General features: G+C 36.7%; 1 protein-coding gene across 6 annotated transcripts in view; it reads left to right on the top strand.

Moving 5' to 3' along the window:
- The window catches only part of TMEM232 (transmembrane protein 232), a 311,652-nt gene continuing 305,652 nt past the window's right edge, over positions 1-6,000 (top strand). For 4 of the 6 annotated variants that reach the window (XM_009208867.4, XM_017959755.3, XM_017959760.3 and 1 more), the window contains exon 1: positions 5-959. The gene's annotated coding sequence lies outside the window, so the exon portion shown is untranslated. Of the gene's footprint in view, positions 960-6,000 lie in introns of all 6 variants that reach the window. The other 2 variants (XM_017959759.3, XM_017959757.3) reach the window with 2 other exon arrangements.

Raw genomic sequence — 6,000 nt, 5'->3', positions numbered from 1 at the left:
ATGGTCTCAAACTCCTGACCTCATAATCCTCCCACCTTGGCCTCCCAAAGTGCTGGGATTACAGGCATGAGCCACTGCGGCCGGCCTACATATGAATTTAATCATAAATGCTCTTCCCCATTCTTCCATATAGTATTTTACACTGGTGAACATTTGTAAAATATATACATTTGCTCGTTAGTAGACGTAGGAATGCTACAAGGATTTTTAAAGGACTTATATTAGATAATTCTATTGCATACTATCTTTAAAAATAGGCATTCTTTTGTGTTTAAATTCGCCCTCTGGTGGTTAGTACATAGCAGAACATTCTAGGTGCTTTGTTTACTCACTGACGGGTGCTGAGGACACTGGCTGCTCCAAATTTTCTATGTAGAAAGAACTTACGAACAGCAATTTGATTTAAAGACATAGCTACTTTTGGTATGATAGGCGTGCTGGTTTGTTTTGGGGGAGCGGCATAAAGACACTGGGGAGACATTAAAGCACTGTCAAGCCACTTCTTGCCGCGGCTTCTGGCAGGATATGCAAGTATGTACAATATTAGAAACAAATCGTTACTATGTTCTTTAAAAACGAATAAAGGTCTTTCACACAGCATTGCATTTATTCTTTCGAAATTGAATACAAATGTGCTGGAGACGGGGACAGGGCAGGTGGAAATTTACTTTTAAGTCCTGATTGGCTAAGCCCTGGTCACGAGACCGTAAAAGAGCGACGTCTCTCTCTCAGAGCGACTCCCACAGCGTCCTTAGCAACCAGCCTTGTGGTTTCCAGCGGCCCAGAGCGCTGCGGTGAGTGATTAAGAAGTCCTGCCTCAGATCACTTGGGAGCTCAGTTATTGTCATATTCACCATCCCAGGGCAACTGGAAGACCCACGAAGATCCTCACAGGGGAATATTGAGCTTCCTTTCTCAGGGTCCCATAGCTTTGTTAGAAGAAACCTGCTACTATTTTGGTAGGTAAAGTGTCTGCTCACAAATGCTTAACATTTTCCAAAATGTGTCCTGTATGTAATTCTAGAAGATGATGTTCTAAAGATTTCTCTGGTCAATACATTTAAAAAAACTATATGTCACACTGCTACTCAGAGAGATTTAGAGTATATATGAGCACAGTAACACTGAGAAATAGAAAAGTACTCGCAACCCCAGACCGGGCCTGCCATTTGGGCCCCTCCTTACAGTCTAAGCAGTCCATTCTGGAACAGCCACCAGGTCATTTGATAGGGGAAGCTTTTTACGGGGGAGAATAAAGGAGGTGGGAACTTTCTTATTTCTATGAATAAGGAAATTCATTTAATCTCCCCTGGACTCACTTATCCTGGGGCAACCCTGAATTCAGAAGACCAGTCTTCACACATCTTCTGTGGTTGGTGAAATTGCACCTTTTCGATTTTTATTTATTTAGTATGAAGACTCTTTTGAACTTCAAAAGAGAAGGTTCAAAAATTTGGCGCTGTGTGTGTGTGTGTGTGTGTGTGTGTGTGTGTGTGTGAAAGAGAGGGGGATACACTGGAGATGTGTAATAAAACAATTTTTAAAAGCCATTAATCTTGAGAAAAATATCCAAGTTGTCTATTAGGAAAAATTTCTAGGAGGGGATAAGACTGTTGTAAGAGTCTTATTTACCTTACCATCTTAACAGTATGTCTGAACAAATTCTATCATTTGGATGGTCAAATAATTTGCTTCGTCAGGTTAGAGTCTAAATTTTGTATTCTCTAATGCATGTTACCTTTCTAAAGTCTTGATGTAATTTTAATATTATATGTTTTTCAGAAATTGTCTTTTAAAGTATGCATTTCAACCTTATTTTAATTGAAGCTTTAAAAAATGTATGAATAATTAATAGTAAAACTAAAAAAAGAAATCTAGGTCTGTGCCAGGTTGCAGATGAACTGCCAAGCACCCATGCAGACTGCTATAGCCATTTCTCTTTAAAGAGAGCTGAAGCATTTCTCTTTAAAGTATAAACATTCTTGGTTTGGGCAATCCACATACATACTTGATTCAAGGTAGCAGATTTTTATTTCACTAAGACCTATTCTGCATGAACCCTCATCATCTTAATGAGTAGTGCTATATTGTTGCTGAACATCTGATTATCAGAATCATTCATTATTATGATAAATTTGATAAGTGTTCCTGTTGTGAAGTTCATTGTCCATCCAGATCTCCTGGTAAAGTGTCTGCTCACAAATGCTTAACATTTTCCAAAATGTGTCCTGTATGTAATTTTAGGAGATGATGTTCTAAAGATTTCTCTAGTCAATAAATTTTAAAAAAACTACATGTCACACTGCTACTCAGAGAGATTTAGAGTATATATGAGCATATTAACACTGATAAATCTTAGTATATGCAAACCTACTTATTTTTGTCTAATCCAGTGGTTTCTCAAACTTATTTAACAACAGAAAACTTTTCGAGATAATTTAATCCCAAGAAGCTGTATTTTACAGAATGTATTTTAGAAATTAGTGTTCTAAACTGTATATCACACTTATTTTTGCTTATATTTCCATAAAACCAAATGAATTCATTTCTTTAAAATGTTTCCTGCTGATTCATTACAATACCAAAGAAAATAAATCTCTTTTAAAAATACACCACCTTAGTAAATTATTTTATTCCTATTACTTTCATTGCATTTTCAACAGTAATATAATCACTTGCTAAATCCATATTGACTTTAGGTTTACTAGCTTCTTACCACAACATGTCAAGTTTTTTTGTTGAAACCATATTTTTAACATTATAATATTGTATATAATATGTATTATGTAGCAGGTGCTCTATACTTATCTGGTGAATGAATAAATAAAAGATAATTGATTTCTCTTTTAGAGTTCTTTTCTGCAGAAGACCAGTTATTTAACTATTTGGTGAATGAATAAATAAAAATAATTGATTTATCTTTTAGGATGCCTTTCTGCAGAAGGCCAGTTAAATGATTTTAACAGTAGTCCACCAGAAAAATGATGAGAACCTAATCTCATGGAAGTGGCCATGACCTAGGATTTGATTACTGATTGTTTTGGGAAGTTATAGAGAGCATGGAATTGAGAATAACTCTGAAATTCCTAGCTTGTCAGTTTGAGTGATTATATTAACTGAGATTTATTAAAGTAATACTGGATTAAGAGTAGTGTTTAGGGACCTGAAATGAGAAAATAACCGGTTAAGTTATAGACAATTTAGATTTTTCAAGTACTTGTCTTTAAGCTGCTGCGTGCCCAGAATTCAGTTGTAAAACAAATCTAGAGCTCAAGAGAGGTCAAGATTGGAGGCAGGTACTTGGGAGTCATTGTTCTACAGTGCAGTTTGCAGCATAGGAATGGATGGCATCGACTCCAGAGAGGTGAGAATGTGAAGAGAAGGGTATTCTGGCCACAGGACTGATATGAATATCAAAAGATATAAAGTATGTGAAAGTACTTTACAAACAATAAAGTACCATGCAAGAGTTATTATTATTACATCCCAGAAGCCTTACTGAAGAAATGGGTTTGAACTAGGTTTTCAGGAAGGTGTGAGATATCCTAGGATTGTATTTGATGTTATATAACAGAAACTCAACTCCAACAACTCAACTAAATAGGGATTTGTTTTTCAAATAACAAGAAGACAAAAAGTAGGAATCTCAGAGTTTTTGTGGTTCATCTCTAATGCCATAAATGTTCCAGGCTTCCGTCTTTGTGTCCCATCATTGTTGTATGTGGGTTTCATCTTCCTAGTCATCTCTTGATAGCAAGGTGACTGTTCTATCACCATTCTTATGTCTATCATCCAGGGAAGTAAAAGAAATCGAGAAGGGACAAGGAAGAAGGTATTGTGCCTCTATCATGAAAGTGAACTTTACCAACATTCCCTACTAAGCTTCAGCTAGAACTCATAGGTGCAAAGAAAGCTTCAGGAGAAATGTTTTTTAGCCAGAGACTTTGCTACTCCAAACAAAATTAGGGTTGCTTTAATAAAACAATAGAAGAATGAATATTGGATAGGAAGCTAGTGGTACCAAGAGATATAGCAATCCCCAAGAGTATAGATGATAATGTATATAGGGAGAGTTGTGTAAACAGAAGTAATACTTTGCTAATAGCTAACAGTCTATATAGATTTTGAGACTTGTAGGATACTCATTTAGCATCTAATTTAAACATAATGGTACCTATGGATGACAATCTCAGTAGGCCCCCAAATATAAATAACTTGTGATCAATGTCCTAGTCAAGAAGTAGCCACGATTTATTATATTTGAGCTCTATTACATTGATAGAAAAATGTAATAGATATTTTGCCAAACAGGAAAACACACAGCCCCACCTCTCTCTTGCACTTGAGATATGTTTCTGTTTGAACACATAGTCTTCAGGTTATGTGTCAACTGGTCTAATGCCTTAAAGGAATTTCAGTTCAAAACAATAACCACTGCCAAAAATCACAAAGGAGAAAATAGGTAATCTGAATATACCTATAACTATTAAAGAAATGGAATCAATAATTAATAGCCTTCCAAAACGGAAAGTACCAGGCCCAGATAGGTTCACTGGTGAATTTTGCCAAACATTTAAGGAAAAAATTATATCAATTATCTGCAAGTTTCTTTCAGAAGATAGAAGCAGAGGAAATACTTCCTAACTCATTCTTTCAGGCCAGCATTACCCTAATGCAAAATAAGACAAAGACATTACAAGAAAAGAAAACTACAGACAAATATCTCTCACGAAAATATACTCAAAAAGCCTCAACAAAATATTAGAATATTGAATTCAACAGTATATAAAAAGAATTAACTCTGTGTCTACTTCTGCTCCTGGATTTGTTTACTTCCACTAACATACAGATAGATAACACAAATAAGCAAATAAAAAGTATTATGACTCTGGTAGCCAGCCTCTAAGATGCTCCCAATAATCTTTGCCTCTTGATATTCACACCCTTTCATAGCCCATACTCACATTGAATCATGGCTCGTCTGTATGACCAATAAAATGTGGTTGCGGTAAAGTAATGATACAGGCTTTGCAAGGCTAGGTATAAAGGTATTTAAGCTTTCATCTTGGTTTCTTGGATTGTTCTCTCTGGGGGAGGCCAGCCTCCATGAGAGCACACAAGAAGCTCTGAGGGGACGTCCACATGAAGAGGAACTGAGGCCTGCTCCAACAGCCAGTGTTAACTTGACAGCCATGTAGTGAACAAACCACCCTGGAAGTGGATCCTACAATCCTAGTCAAATTTTTAGGTGACTGAAACCCCTAGCTGACTGACTGAACCTGCAGCTGCCATTTGACTGCAACTTCATGGGAAATCCTGAGCCAGTTATACCTAGCCATGCCACTAACAAATTCCTAATCCAGAGAAACTGTGAGAGATAATAAATGGCAGTGAGTTTTGGAGTGACTTGTTACACAAATTAGATAATTAATACAACAACCAAGGCTTTTGTGAGTTTGTTTTTCTAAAGATGTAGGGGAAAATGTAATTTCATTGTCTAAGAACTTTTATTTCTGCCATGTCCTTTCTTCTCTCATTCTGTCTTGCATTTCCACCCTACCACATCTCTATCTTCTGCAGCCTCCACTTAACCCCCAACCCCTGGCAATGTTTTATGTGATATCAACAAAATACTACCCTGGAATTCAACTCTCTAATGGTTTGGCTGCTGCAGAAATAATATTTTTATGGGTTTTAAGAAGTGATTCTAACTATCGGGCAGTGCCACCTGGTAGGCAACATCTGTAAATGCATGGATGTGCTTCTGCTTCTCTGCCATAGCTGCCTCTTCTGAGATTCCTTTTTCTAAGCCACCCTGGGATTCTGATGAATAAAATTATATTTCTCTTCTTGTTTTAAACTATGTCTTTCTTATTTGGGGGTCTAATATACAAAACAGGTTAAAATGGAGCTCCTCTGGTCAGTCTAGGGAGGCAGAACCACCCCCTCTTACTTCCCAAACACTGACACATACAGGTATATATATACACACACACAATA

This window comes from Papio anubis, chromosome 5 (assembly GCF_008728515.1).
Source record: "Papio anubis isolate 15944 chromosome 5, Panubis1.0, whole genome shotgun sequence".
Taxonomy (NCBI): Eukaryota; Metazoa; Chordata; class Mammalia; order Primates; family Cercopithecidae; genus Papio; species Papio anubis.
The sequence above is the reverse complement of the archived record's forward strand: the minus strand, read 5'-3'. Positions and strand labels throughout refer to the sequence as shown.